The following is a 15,694-nucleotide window of genomic DNA, read 5'->3' as shown; positions in this document are numbered from 1 at the left end:
CTGAAATATCTATTGATATTGCTAAAAGAAATATTTTATTCACGGTATAAATGAAAGAAAAAAAGGTGGTAAGGGTTCCATAACCTTGAGTCAGTCCTATGGTGTTATCTCCAAAAGTTATAGATGGACCCTTTTTAGGCACATAGTCTATAATCAGAGATTTATTGCATGTCATGTGTCTTGAACAACCACAGAGAAATCAGTTCCTTGGTAACCATTTAGAAATGGGTCCTTTGGGGTTAGAAGAAGAGGAGGAATCCTTTCCATCCTTTCAAACTATAAGTTCTTTCGGACAATCTTAGGCGAGATGAAAAGTGTCACTGATAAGTATGCAAAAGCATACACCTTAGCACCCAATTGTGTCTTTATTTCACTTCATTTTATACCTTTCCTAATCCTATATTGAGTCTTTTAGTCTTATCTTATGATTTTACATTTAGTGGAGCTAGGATGCAGGAATGGTAATGTCTTATATATTTGGTGAGTAATATGTTAACATAAGCATTGCTGTAGTAGGTGTACAAGTTGCTGCAGCAGTGGATTCTGATATTGGCACCCCAAGGCTTAATCTCGTGAATAATGTGAAAAGTCAAGGTTTTTGAAGAAGCATCTCTTAGTACTCCTGGAAGTTGACTTATATAGATGATGCCCCTGCAAGATGCCTTAAGCATCTTGTACTTAAGCATATTTCTTTTGACTTTTGGTTATTAACCAATGGGTAATAGCATTTTTTGTACTTTTGATTCCCTCCTCCTAGTATAAATAGTGAGGGTAATTCTTTGAATAAAAAGTGTGGTGTGTTAATTTGTAACCATTGGGAACAATTGTCATCAGGAACAAAGCTTGATCTAAGCTTTGGTTCCTTGTAACTCTTTCATTTGCAAGTAATTTTCAGTGATCTTCGTTACTGTCTGTTGCTACACCAACCTTTCCAACTTTCTTTACTTTTCATGCAAGATTTAGTTTTACGTCATTTACATTCAGTCATTTTTGTTTATGTCAATTACTTTTAAGCACTTACATTCAGTCATGCTAGGCTAAATACCTTAGTATGGGTATAAGTGAAGGTTACGAGATTACGCCAAGTGGTAGTTGATGTTTGCTCGTTAATAGCAAATTATTTCACTATTCACAAATGGTATCAATATTTCATCTGGTAATCTTTGACATATTGACACATTTATTTTATTCAGATGAGTTGGACTTAAAATTAAGACAACACAAATATTTTTACTAGTTGTGTTATAGAGGCTATAAAGAGTCGTTATAATGTTCTGGGTTGCAAAACTATATGGAAAGAAAGGCAAGATCTGTACTAGTTCGGGATTGATGCATCACCAAGTACACTTCCAACATATGGTCTAATTTGCACTTTCTTGAAGGTCGTTCAATCCAGTAGTTTTGTAAAGAGTTATTTGTAGAGCAATATTCATTTCACTTCGTTGCTGAAATCCAACCTGATCTTGCATCCATACTATCTTTTAATTTTTCTTGCATTTTAATATTTGGTTACCAATTTTCACAAAGATATTTTCTCTCTGAAGTTTTATTGCTTCCAAAAACCCTTTTCTAAAATCTCACTTTAAAGTTGACTTTTGTGACTCTCTTTGCAATTTAAATCTCTAAGGACCGATATTTGGTATTACTTACTATTATTACTTGATTTGGACGATACTTGTAAGCCATGTATACTTGCATGATTTACTTGTCATTGTAACCTTTTGAGAGTAGAGATCCATCCACACCAAGTTTTTGGCGCCGCTGCCGGGGATTTTAGCTAAAAAGAGTTTTCTTAAGTTACTTTAAAATTTTGATTTTTCTACCATCAAGTGTTCATTTTTAGTGGTTTATGCCAAGGATACCTCACAGGACAATTTTTGAGTTAGATCCGAACATTTAAAGAACCTTTAGAAGGAGAATAAGGGTACAAAGAAATTTGTTACCTATTCTAGCTACTCCTAAAATGGCTCAAGTAAAACATGATCCAATATCCAATCCCGAGGAGGAGGTTATTAGGCTTGCAAATTCAAGGACTGGAGGCTTCATGGACTATACTATTCCAATGTTAAATCAATTACATCCTGAAATACGTAGGCCCACTATTGATGTGACCACTTTGTATTTAAGCCCATCATGTTTCACATGATACAAACAAATGATCAATATGCAAGATTACCATATGAGGATCTTCATTTGCATCTTAGATCTTTTATGGAAGTCACCGACTCTTTCCATCTTAATGGAATTTCTAATGAAGCCTTAAGGCTGAAGTTATTTCCTTTTTTCTTAAGAGACAGATCCAAAATGTGGTACAACTCTTTGCAACCAGAGTCGGTAACCACATGGAATGAGATGACTGAGAAGTTTTTAAAAACGTATTTTCCCGCAACTAGGAGTGCCAAGTTCATATTTGAAATTTGTCTCTTTAGACAAATGGATGATGAAGCAGTTCCTGATGCTTAAGAGAGGTACAAAAAATTACTAAGGAAGTGCCCACATCATGGCATACCCTACTTCATTCAGCTGAAAACATTTTACAATGGTCTTAATACCACTGCTAAACAAATATTAGATGCTACTGTATGAGGAGCCTTTACTTCCAGTACCTATAATGATGGTTTTTATATTTTGGAGAAAATTTCTAATAACAATGGTCACTTGGCAGATCCTAGAGCAATAGTACCCAGAAAGATAACAAACATTCATGAAATAGATTCTTATATTGCTCTTACTAACAGCCATGACTAGCTTGTTGAAAAACTTAGTTGTCCCTGCTGCTACTACTGTTGCCACTGCAGCTGTATCTGAATCCTTGCCTGTCCACTTGTGTATTGTGGTGAAGGTCATACTTTTTACCAATGCAACCTTAACTCTGAATCTGTGAACTTTGTACACAACAGACTTGCCCAATTTTCAAACACCTATAACTCCAGATGGAAGAACCATCCTAATTTCTCTTGGAACAGTCCATGTTAGAACCAACCAGTTGTAAAAGAGCAAAGACAAATGTTTCTCAAAATCAACCTACTCATTTTTAGCATCAGTCTAATTTTCAAAGCAAGTCAAAACAGCAAAGTGATTCATTCAATTCTTTGGAAGCATTGTTAAAAGGTTTTATAAATCAGACCAACTCAACAATGAATCACCAAAATGCTAACATTAGGACTTTGGAAACATAGATTGGTCAAATAGCACTAGAGTTGAGGAACAAGCCTGTTGGAATTTCACCTAGTGATACTGAGATCCCTAAGATACTGACCAAAAAGTATGTGAAAGTTGTGATCTTAAGGAGTGGAAAAGATCTAGTAGAAATTCCACAAAAAAACACTGTAGAAACATAACCAATTGCTGCAGCAATACCACCTGTCGTTACAACAAACCCTCCTGTTGTTCCTGAACCTATAGAAAACCAAGGATCTGCACCCATGAAAGTAGATCTGATTTCCCATTTCTTTTTCGTAGTGAAATAGAACCAACAACCACAAATCCAAGTCCTGATAGTGTTGTTAAAGGTCCACCACCCAAAGATCATGTTGAGACACCACCATCTAAACCAACAGATAATACCCCTATTAGGCTTGTTGTGCCTACTGTCCAAAATTCTAAAAAACCAGTGATTAGCCCAGTTCCACCTTATGTTCCTTACCCATAGAAGTTATGAAACCAGAAGGAGGAAGTTCAGTTTAAAATTGGATGTATTCAAACAATTGCACATCAATATCCCATTGGTGAAGGAAATTGAGATTATGCCCAGTTATGCCAAATTTCTGAAAGATATCTTAAGTAAGAAAAAGAAATTGACTGAATATGTGATTATGGCCCTTATTGAAGGTTGTAGTACCCTTTTGTCAAACAAACTTCCCCCAAGCTTAAAGACCCTGGAAGTTTCACAATTCCCTGTTCAATAGGTGGGAAGCACGTTGGAAAAGCCATGTGTAATTTAGGAGCTAGCATTTATCTTATTCCCTTATCTGTGTTTAATACCTTAGGGATAGAAGAGGCTAGGCCAATCATTTTTACCTTATAGTTGGCTGATAAATCCATAGCATTTCCCCAAGGAAAGATAGAGGATGTATTGGTACAAGTGGACAAGTTCATTTTCCTTGCTGATTTTATAATCCTTGACTTTGAGGCAGATAAAGACACCCCTATTCTGTTAGGAAGACCTTTTATAGCCACTGGTAGAACCCTCATTGATGTCCAAAAAGGAGAGTTAACCATGAGAGTGTAGGACCAAAATGTCATCTTTAATGTTTTTAACTCTATGAAATATCTTGAGGAAAAGGAGGACTATTCTGTGGTTGGTGCTATAGAGTCATGGTGTCATGAAAAAGATTTAGAGGAAATTCTAGGTGAAAAGACTAAATCATTTGAAGATAGTGGTGAGGAGGACAGTGATTTAGAGGATAGTAATGAGATGTTACAGTAAGCTGCAACATATGAGCTGTTAGAAGATGAGTCCAAACAAAATCCATTGCCATCCACAGAGTCCCCAACAGACTTAGAATTGAGGCAATTACCTGCCCATCTTAAGTATGCATTTTTGGGAGAAGATAACAAGCTACCTGTGATCATTTCATCATCATTAGAAGAAAAAGAGCAAGAACAATTAGTAAAAATGCTTCAATCCCATACCAAAGCCATAGGTTGGACCATCTCTGATTTGAAGGGTATAAATCCATTTATTTGTCAACACAAAATCATTTTGGAAGACAAGTACTTTACCTCTGTTGAACCTAAAAAAAGATTGAATCCTGTGATGAAAGAAGTAGTTAAGAAGGAGATTTTGAAATGGCTTGATGCTGGCATTATTTATCCGATAGCTAGTAGCTCTTGGGTAAGTCTTCTCCAATGTGTACCTAAGAAAGGAGGAGTGAATGTAATAGAAAATGAGAAAAATGAGCTAATCCCAACTATGATAGTGTTAGGATGGAGAATATGCACGAATCATAGGAAGCTCAACAAAGCAACCCATAAAGAGCATTTCCCCTTGCCTATCATAAATCAAATGTTGGATAGATTAGCTGAGAAAGAACACTATTGTTTTTAAGATGGTTATTCATGATATAATCAGATTGCTATTGCACCTGAGGATCAAGAGAAAACCACTTTCACTTTCCCCTATGGTACATTTGCTTTTAGAAGAATATCATTTGGACTATGCAATGCTTCTGTCATATTCTAAAGATGCATGATGTCCATTTTTTCTGATATGTTGGAAACCTCTATGAAAATACTCATGGATGATTTCTCTATCTATAGATCTTCTTATGAGAAGTTTTTGAAGAATATAGAACAAGGTCTTAAGAGATGTGAGGAGAATGATTTGGTTCTAAATTGGGAGAAATGTCACTTCATGGTTAAGGAAGGTATTGTGGTAGTACATGTAATCTCAGGAAGAGAAATAGAAGTAGACAAAGCCAAGTTAGAGGTCATAGAGAGTCTACCTGAGCCTACAAATATAAAAGGAATAAGAAGTTTCTCGGGTGATGCTGGTTTCTACAGAAGGTTCATAAAAGACTTTTCAAAAATTTCCAAACCACTCTGTATGCTAGTACAACATGACCAACCTTTTGATTTCAATAAAGAGTGTAAATCAGCTTTTGAGACTTCGAAGAAGGCTTTGGTTTTTGCCCCCATTATTATCACATTAGATTGGACAAAACCTTTTGAATTAATGTGTGATGCAAATGATTGGGCAGCTGGTGCAATTTTAGGCCAAATCAAAGAAAAGGTTTTACATCCTATCTACTATTCCAATAAAACTCTAAATGATGCTCGAATAAATTACACAACCACTAAAAAAAGAACTTTTGATTGTGGTGTTTGCATTTGAAATTTTTTTATCCTACTTAATGGGGACTAAGGTCATTGTTCATACAAACCATGCTGCCATTAAGTATTTGATTTTTAAAGAGGATGCCAATCCAAAGTTAATAAGGTGGGTGCTTTTGCGACAAGAGTTTGACATTGAAATAGTTGATAGGAAAGGAATAAATAACCAAGTTGCTGCTCACTTATCAAGATTATAGAAAGGAGAATCAAGTTCTGGTGAGATCAATGAAAAATTCCCAAAGGAACAACTCTTAATGCTGAATCATTCTACAGCCCCATGGTTTATAAACATTGCAAATTTCTTGGCTGTTAGGATCATATCGCCTGAGCTAAACAAGAACCAAAGAAAGAAGTTACTTTATGACGCAAAGAGTTCCATGGGATGACCCATTTATGTTTAAGTTAGGTGCTGACTAGATCCTTAGAAGGTGTATACCTCATGAGGATGTGCCTGCAGTGCTGCATCATTGTCATTCTGCTGCATATGGTGGCCAAAGAACTGCAGCTAAAGTCATACAATCTAGATTTTTCTGGCTTACCCTATTTCAAGATTCTAATAGCTTTGTCAAAAGGTGCTATGAATGTCAAAGGGTTGGATCGATCTCCCAAAGACATGAAATGCCCTTAAATGGAATTCTTGAAGTGGAACTCTTTGATGTATGGGGTATAGGACCATTTCCCATGTCTAGAAACTATCAATACATTTTGGTAGCTGTAGATTATGTATCCAAATGGGTAGAACCTGCAAATGTCATACAAATGATGCAAAGACAGTAGTTAAATTTTTGCATAAGCATATTTTTAGAAGATTTGGTACTCCCAGAGCTATGATTAGTGATGAGGATACCCATTTTGTAAACTACATGATGAAAGGAGTTCTTGAAAAGTGTAACATAAGTCATAGGGTATCTACTACCTATCACCCTCAAACAAATGGCTTAGCTGAACTTTCAAACAGGGAGATCAACGGTATCTCAGAGAAAGTGGTAAAACCAACAAGAAATGATTGGTCCTTCAAACTTGATAATGCTCTTTGGGCCTATAAGACTGCCTATAAGACCCCCATTGGAATGTCTCTCTACAAGCTAGTCTTTGGAAAAGCTTGCTACTTACCACTATAACTTAAGCACAAAGCTTTTTGGGCTTTGAAAGAGCTAAATTTGTGTGTAAATGCTGCAGGTGAAAGGAGAAGGCCCCAAATCAATGAGCTTGAGGAGTTGAGAGATCAAGCATATGAGAATGCCAAGCTTTACAAAGACAAAACAAAAAAATAGCATGATAAGAGGATCTCTCAAAGAGAGTTTGTAGCAGGTCAAAATGTGTTACTCTTTAACTCAAGATTGAAACTTTTTCCAGGAAAAGTAAGATCCAAGTGGACAGGGCCATTTGAAGTTCACAAAGTCCATCATTATGGAGTAGTGGAACTCATTGACCCCAACAATGGATCCATTTTTAAAGTAAATGGTGAAAGAGTAAAATCCTATAATTATGCTACTGAAATCATAGGTACCACATCTGTGGTACACCTCACTCATTCCTAGAGTTTGATGATAAAGGCTATCATAGCCTTTAAACAATGTACATATGTAAATATAAGTATTTTATTTTAGAATGTTTGGATAGTTCAATGTTTTTCTGAATAACAAGATTTTTTTGAAAAAGGTATAGTTGCTATTGCAATTTCTTGCAGTGCTACAACAACCTGCACCTGGCCCACAAGTCTTGTCAGCCAAAAGTACCTCAAGAGTCTGCAAAGTTTCTTTGTGAAAAGCATTTTTTTTGGCAGTAAGAATCAGATATTCAACATTTTCCCATGCTAATAACATGATTACCTTCAACCCTCTACTTTTGTACTAGTGGTAACCCCCTAGTTGGTTTTAAACCATAACCCCTCAACCCCCATTTATTCGGTTCCCTCCCAACTAGATAACCCACGATTTTGTTGCCCACAATACCCATTTGAATCTGAACCATACCTTTTACTAATATTTTTTCAAACGGTCTGTTAGTTTACTGTGTAGTGGAGAGTATTCAAGGCAAAAATTCAAATAAGGGGAGAGCAAAAACGAAAGCAAGGAAGGTCGAAGGAAAGGCCATTATGGATCAACCAACAAGAAGTTTGAGGAAGAAAGCACCTGAAGCAGAAGCCATGGAAGTCGCTCCATCTGCTGTTGCCAAAACGCCATTGTCGAAGCCAATGGTGAGGTCATAATCGACCAAAAAGTCTCCATAGATAAAGCTCAAAACAGGGGTTGATGATCAAGGTACTACCCAACATTCAACCTCCAAAGCATCATCCCATTTTTTTTCTATTATCCAGCCACAAAAACCTCAATATCGACATTAACAAAGAACCTACATCACCCACTAATAAGGAAAGCCAAGTCTTATTACTTGGTGGACGTTTCCTACTACCCCTAAGTCCCCAAGAAGATGAGCATTTTGCTCATACCCAAGAACATCTACCCACTGCTATTGACAAACCCAATCCTCCATCATCATACATTCTTGATGAGGCATTCCAAGCCACTTCTTTCATTCTAAGAGAATCCACTACTGCTTCTACAATGGAAGGCAATCAACAAACAACCTCAGCTCAAGCCAAAACCATGTCCAAATATGTTTTGAGGACTAAAGAAGCTAAACAAGTCAACCCTGAACCAATGTTGGCTGGACAATCACAACGTCTGGAAAGGGAAGAAGAAACTATAAACACAATGACCCAATCCATCAGGGATATTGATTCTAAAGGAAGAAAGGGGAAAAGAATAGTAAACTATATTGATTCTAAAGAGGAAAGTGTGGGTGAAGATTCACAAGATGAGGATGTTGATATTGATATTGATGGTGTGGAGATGGCTACAGATTCTGAGAAGGAAAGTGAAGAAACAGTGGCTGAACTGATTCAGACACTTAGAAGGAAGGTTGCCAAAAAGAGAAAGGTATAATCACCACAACCCACTCAAAGCAATTCCGGGAGAATGAACATCTCCTTTGGTACTTTCAGCTGTAGGGAAACCTATGAACACTTTGAAAATATGGCTTCCAAAGAAGCATTAGCTGACAAGGGCTTTAGCCCTGAGAGTTTGAGGGAGTTCCCATTCATCCAAGAGGCCATTACCAGGCTTGGATGATAGATTTTCTGTGCTGTTCTAACTGGATTTAACCACTCCCTTGTGAGGGAATTTTATGTCGAGGTTGCAACATCTAAAATCTATACAGTAATGGTCAGGGGCACTGTCTATTCCAATATTTAAGGCTAGAACCAAGTACACCCACTTGGGAAGCAAACAAACATCCCAACTTATTGTTTTTGGAATATGATTTAGGCCATTCTTTCCTATACACTAACCCATACACTTTCATTTTGAACCCATGACCCTATCCTTAAAAGAAACCTCAATGAGGACATTGATAAATTCAAGTGTGGGGGAGGGAGTGTATGCACTATATGTACTGGTATGCAACAAAAGTCCAAAGGACAGTTGCTAAAAGCTCAAAGCTAATTTTTTTTGCTTAAAGTACAAAATGTTCAAGTTAAATCAGAAAAGATCAAATATGCATAGCATATACACCGTTTGTGCTTTACAGAATAGCTTGAATAAATTGAAGAAAGAATGCATTAAGCCTCAAAAGAAGAAAAACCAATGAAAGTCCTAATGATTCTGAATTTTTTAGCAATTGATAGATGTCTAACAATATGAAGTGTGACTTTTATCCTATAGAAATAAGTGGAAGGATTGACATATACACAAAATTATGCATGGCTATGGTGTTGTTTTGCTTCAATCTCAATATGTGTTATATTTTTAATTTTTACCCTTCAAATTTTCTTTCAAATTTATAGTATTGAGTCATTTTAAGTTGTGATTTTAGTTGCTTGGGAACAAGCAACAACTTAAGTGTGCGGGTGTGATAAGTGTGCAAAAGCGTACATCTAAGCACCCATTTTTGTTTTTATTTCATTTGGTTTATACTTGTCCTAATCCTATATTAAGTCTTTTAGTCTTATCCTATGGTTTTACATTTAGTGGAGCTAGGATGCATGAATGGTAATGTCTTATATATTTAGTGAGTAAATGTGAACATAAGCATTGCTGTAGCACGTGTACAAGTTGTTGCAGCACTAGACACTAATATTGGCACCCCAAGGCTCAATCTCGTGAATAATATGAAAAGTCAAGGTTTTTGAAGAAGCATCTCTTAGTACTCCTCGAAGATGACTTAGATAGATGATGCCCCTGCAAGATGGCTTAAGTATCTTTCTTTTGACCCTTGGTTATTAACCAATGGGTAATAACACTTTTTGTACTTTTGATTCCCTCCTCCTAGTATAAACAGTGAGGGTAATCCTTTGAACAAAAAAGTGTGGTGTGTTAATTTGTAACCATTGGGAACAATTGTCATCAGGTACAAAGCTTGATCTAAGCTTTGGTTCCTTGTTACTCTTTAATTTGCAAGTAATTTTCAGTGTTTTTTGTTACTGTCTGTTGCTAGATCAACCTTTACAGCTTTCTTTGTTGTTCATGCAAGGTTTACTTTTATGTCATTTACATTCAGTCATTTCCGTTTATGTCATTTACTTTTAAGCACTTACATTCTGTCATGCTAGGCTAAATATCTTAGTATGGGTGTAAGTGAAGGTTGTGAAATTACGCCAAGTGTTAGTTGATGTTTGCTCGTTAATAGCAAATTATTTCACAATTGACAAATGGTATCAATATTTCATCTCGTAATCTTTGACAAATTGACACATGTTATTTTATTCAGATGAGTTGGACTTAAAATTAAGACAACACAAATATTTTTACTAGTTGTGTTATAGAGGATATAAAGAGTCATCCTAATCTTATGAGTTGCAAAACTATATGGAAAGAAAGGCAAGATCTGTACTAGTTTGAAATTGATGCATCACCAAGTGCATTTCTAACATATGGTCTAATCTGCATTTCCTTGAAAGGCCATTCAATCCAATAGTGTTGTAAAGAGCTATTTGTAGAGCAAAATTTATTTCACTTCGTTGATGAAATCCAATTTGATCTTGCATCCATACTATCTTTTAATTATTGTTGCATTTTAATATTTGATTACCAACTTACGCATATATATTCTCTCTCTGAAGATTTATTGCTTCCAAAAACCGTTTTATGAAATCTCACTTTAAAGTTAACTCTTACGACTCTCTTTGCAATTTAAATCTCTGAGGAACGATATTTGGTATTACTTACGATTATTACTTGATTTCGACGATACTTGTAAACCGTGTATACTTGCATGATTTACTTGTCATTATAACCTTTTGAGGGTAAATATCCTTCAACACCAGTCACCATAGTTAAAGCATTCTCGATAAATGAAAATTGGTTTTGGGCTAGGACACTTGCTTTTGTTCTTGTGTTAGGTCTGAAATTCAGTATTAATTGTATTCATCTTGAAAGTTAATTTTGTCTATAATTGTATAAGTCGTCGTGTTTGACTTTTCTAGTAGTTTGACTTTGACTTTCTAGGCTTTTAAGTTTGACCCTATATAAAGGGTTTGTCTTGTGTAATTCTTGTAAGAAGCTTATTGTAATATCAGTTTACATAATAGAGGTTTGACCAAAACATTGAAGATTGACTTTTTCTCTCAAACTCTCTTCTCATGTTCTTGAGCTTAAATCTGATTATGCCATGGATGTTTGAAGCTTATTGAAGATTGATCAATATAAAGACTCTCATCTTGCCCTTGTGAGAGCCTTGAGTAGTCATAGGCACATAGATGGGATTAGGTCGAAGGATTCCTTTTCAGGATTGGGAAAAACAAAGGAGAAATTCCCTTGGTTTTGTTCTTGTTGATGTTTACTAATCGGGGGATAAAATGAATGACAGACTCAAAGGGTTTGGGTTTATTTTTGGAGGCCTTTTCCTTTTAAAGGGAAAATCAGGAGAGGCTGGTAATTTGCCTTTTTTGGCTGCAGATAATCTCCAAACATAAGTCTGTGAATCTTTCTTAAGTATTTTAGAGGGTTTGGGGCACGCAGTGTTTGTGTCTTCAAGACTCAAGGAATTTAGAAGGGCACGAATAGGTTTGACAACTTCATTAGAATCCTGATCTTTAGCAAGATTTGAAATTGTAGGTTCCTTGGCTTTGATAAACATACCGAACTTTAATGGCTCAGAGTAGATGATTTGATTGAGAGAAAGAGTCCTCAGTCTCAGGTTTAGAGGATTCAGAGGAAAAGGAAGATAGAATTTTGGAGGAAGAAATATTTTGGTTAAAAGGAAGATCTAAATCCGTTTTGCCAAAACTAAGAACGATCTTGTTATTACAAGACATTTTGTACTGAAGGATTTTGTCAAGATTGTTGGAAGAATTTGTCCATTTACTTAGAACTTCTTGTTCCTTTTTTAGTCGATGAAGGTTATTGAAAATTTCCTTTAAAAGAATATGATTTATGATTTTTAGATCCTCAAGTTCAGCTTTTTGATCTTGTCAAAGTCTTTCAGTTGAGAAAGGCATTTATGAAGTTGTTCAGAAAAGTGAATTAATTTGTAAGTCAACTTTCTTCTCTGAGTCCTTGATTTTATAAAAGTCATTGGTCAAGGAATCAAAGGCTTCAACCTTTTGAGTTTAGAGAGAGTAGAAAAGGGGTGTATCTTTGGGTGCTTTTTTGAGGAGGAGTTGGTAGTTGAGATAAGGGCAGTGGAACGACCTTGTCCTTCAAGTTCTTCCTTGGTTTCTTGTTCCGATTCAGAGGATGGATAGGTGATTTTAGGGAGACACATAGACCTTTTATAGGAGTTCCCAACAAGAGTTATACCTGAACTCTTAATGTCTTTTATGATAGACTTTCGTTGGATTTTTGTCTGCTCATGATCAAGGTCTTTAGTAGTTTTGATGCATCTACATATGTTTTTCAAAATTTTGGGAGTATGTCCATAGATTTGCATAAAAGTTCCTTATTGTCATATACACCGATCATTAAGAAGGTTGTTGAAACGATTATAGTAGATGGAAATAGATTTTCCCTTTTAATTAGAGAAGAGCTTGTACTTTCTAACCAGAGCAATCTTTTTGCTCTTTTAACTTCAACTGTTCCTTCGTACAAGACACCAGAATTGTCCACATTTCTTTAGCAGTGGACAAGTTAACTAGAGAGTGAAAGACTTCATCAGGAAGAGAGACAACAATGACAGATTCGACTTTAGTGTCAAGAGATACAAGATATTTGTCGTCTTTAGTACATTTTTTGGGACTTTTCACTAAGGATCTCTATCAATAGCTTCAGATTTCTCCTCATCCGAAGACTCACTAGATCCATCTTTTTCATTATTGTTTTCGTTCTTGTAGTGAATCTAGATTCTAGGATTGATAGGTCCTTCATTTTGGATGGTGGGATATTTCTTGTCCACACCTTCCAAGAAAAACATCATGCGAATTTTCCATAGAGCAAATTTGCTAGGATTTAACTTTGGTGGTTTAGCTATGGAGCCATTGTCGTATGAGCCAATAAAGGGATTTTGAAGATATGATCCGAGATTAGCAGAAGAGGAGGATGCCATTATAGATCAAGTTTATTGAATTAAACTGACCTACTCTAATACTACTTGTTAGTCCCAAAGAGAATGGCAAACACACAAATAAAATTGTAGGAAGGGGGTTAAATAAAATTACACAAATCTTTCACTTAATTTCAATTTTTATTGGTTTTGGAAATCAAGAATTACACAAAGAAAACAAGATTGTTGCGGAACATAAAGATTAAAGATCTGTTCTAATAATCTTACACTTAGAAAACAAGACCACAACTTTAAACATAGAGAAAAAGCTATGCTAATGGAAGCTACTGATTTTTGCTTTGTTCATGTAGGAAGTCTTTTTAAAAGCGTAACCTTGCATGGAGTAACTACTCTACCTTTTATAACACCATGTGCATTAAATGCATGGGGACATTTGTCACTTGGGAATAAGATGACAAAGTTGACTTTGGAACCTCTGGGAATATCCTTTTCATCGTACATATGAAAAAGACTTGTATTTGAAACAGTTTTCTTGTCATTTCTTTAGATGTCATATCAAGCTCAAATGAAGAAAAAAACCTTTCAAGTGTTTCAGAGAATGTCTTTTTCAAGGACAAGGTTGGTGAGATTTTGTCAGAATAGTTGCTGCAAGAGTATCTTTAAGTTGACCTACCAATAATCATGATGACTATCGGCATATCACCAAAATCGGTAGGATACATGTTTGGTGCTGAATATTGGAAGATGCATCCTGATCCGTACTGTAGATCCACATCCTTTGTTATCGGATTCTCTTCGAGTTACCGAATTGATTAGATATATTCCAAGATTTAAGAATCCCAAAGATTTCAAAATACAAGTCCTAAAATTAAAGATGTTAAAACAAATAGTCATCATTAAATCATCGGCGACCCAACAATATATGTGCCAATTGCGCCCTTATAGTGCACCAAAATGAGTCCTCAAAGATGATCAAGTATATGTTGGATATGGATCCCCGAAAATTATCAGCTTATTAGAACCTTTGAGTTTACAGCTAGATTTGTGGATTGTTACTTTGATGAAAGAATATTCCTATCGTTATCGTTAGGTGGAGAGAGGAAAAAGGATTTTCTAGGGGAATGATAGGAAGTGTCATAGAATGTTTCCACTTTGTCTCATACTCCAGGGGAGGTGATGCCAGCAAGCCCTTGTAGCTACCTCCTTGAACTATTCCAAGGATATCATATAAATAAGGCTGTTGAAGAGTGTACATGGTTAATGACCATCATTACACACATTAGATGACTAGTTTCTGAGTTCAACCACTATCCTACCTACATATATGGAAACATTGCATCATGTATCAAAGAAATGAAAGTAAGATACATCAAGGGTGATAACACCAAGCATATTTCGCTTAATTTTTATACAATCAACAATAACAAACTTTCCTCTAGATTCAAGTGAATCAAGTGAGATGCAAGAAGAATATGACATATTTGTTTACCAAATCATTACATAATATCATATTTGAGAAACATGTACAAGGTATTGGAATGTAGAGACTTTTCAAACTCCTTTGATAAATGCACAAATAAATAGGAGTAGTATACAGAAAGGGGAGTCTACTATGCATATAATATTGGTATATGTTGTGCTCTTTCCTTCACCCCAATATTTTATTTTTCCCATTGTATTTTTTCCTTTGGTACAAGATTTTATTGAGACAATAGCTTATATATCATCTTGTTTTCTTAACTCTCATGACTAATGTACAAATTCAGAGGGAATATTAGACTAAGGAAAAGTCTATATTGCAAAAAAAACTGGTGCATTGTACTTTCCTTCATCCTGTTTTTTTATTTTTTCCCTCCAGTTTTTATTTTGGAATAAGGTTTTAACGAGACAACAATTCTGCATCATCATTCCTTTGACTCAGCAAAATGTGAATGTTGAAAGATAAGTGTATCATTATCAAATGGATACGACGTAAAAGATAGAGATAAAGATATTAAAGATAGATTATGATTGATATATATATCATGATCATCTATTTGCAACTCATCCCTATTTAAAAGTCTTATGACTAATGAGAATCATAAAATCATTCTCTCAATTAACTGTTTCGATTTTGTTTTTTCTATAAGACTTTTTACATACATTTTCTTTTCTATATAACAAATGACATATTATTTTGGGATATATAAACTATTTTTCTGAATGATGTTTTTAAGAAAAAATTTAGAATTTGATTTTATATGTCATAAACTTATTTCATTACTTACTGTACTTTAATTTAGAGTTATTTATTAATATATATATGATTTTTTTTAATATCTTATCTTATTTGAAAAATCTACATTTATTCAAAATATTT

At 35.2% G+C, this 15,694-nt stretch overlaps 1 non-coding gene across 1 annotated transcript; it reads right to left on the bottom strand.

Moving 5' to 3' along the window:
* Positions 1-2,400: 2,400 nt before the first annotated feature.
* On the bottom strand, positions 2,401-2,507 carry LOC112502001. Its single transcript, XR_003067600.1, has one exon. It is a non-coding gene; the product is annotated as a small nucleolar RNA R71 (small nucleolar RNA).
* Between the last annotated feature and the right edge of the window lie 13,187 nt (positions 2,508-15,694).

The sequence above is a fragment of the Cynara cardunculus genome, unplaced genomic scaffold (genome assembly GCF_001531365.2).
Source record: "Cynara cardunculus var. scolymus isolate 2C unplaced genomic scaffold, CcrdV1 Un_Scaffold_818, whole genome shotgun sequence".
NCBI lineage: Eukaryota > Viridiplantae > Streptophyta > Magnoliopsida > Asterales > Asteraceae > Cynara > Cynara cardunculus.
Note: the sequence above shows the minus strand (reverse complement) of the source record. Positions and strands in the feature narration are given on the sequence as shown.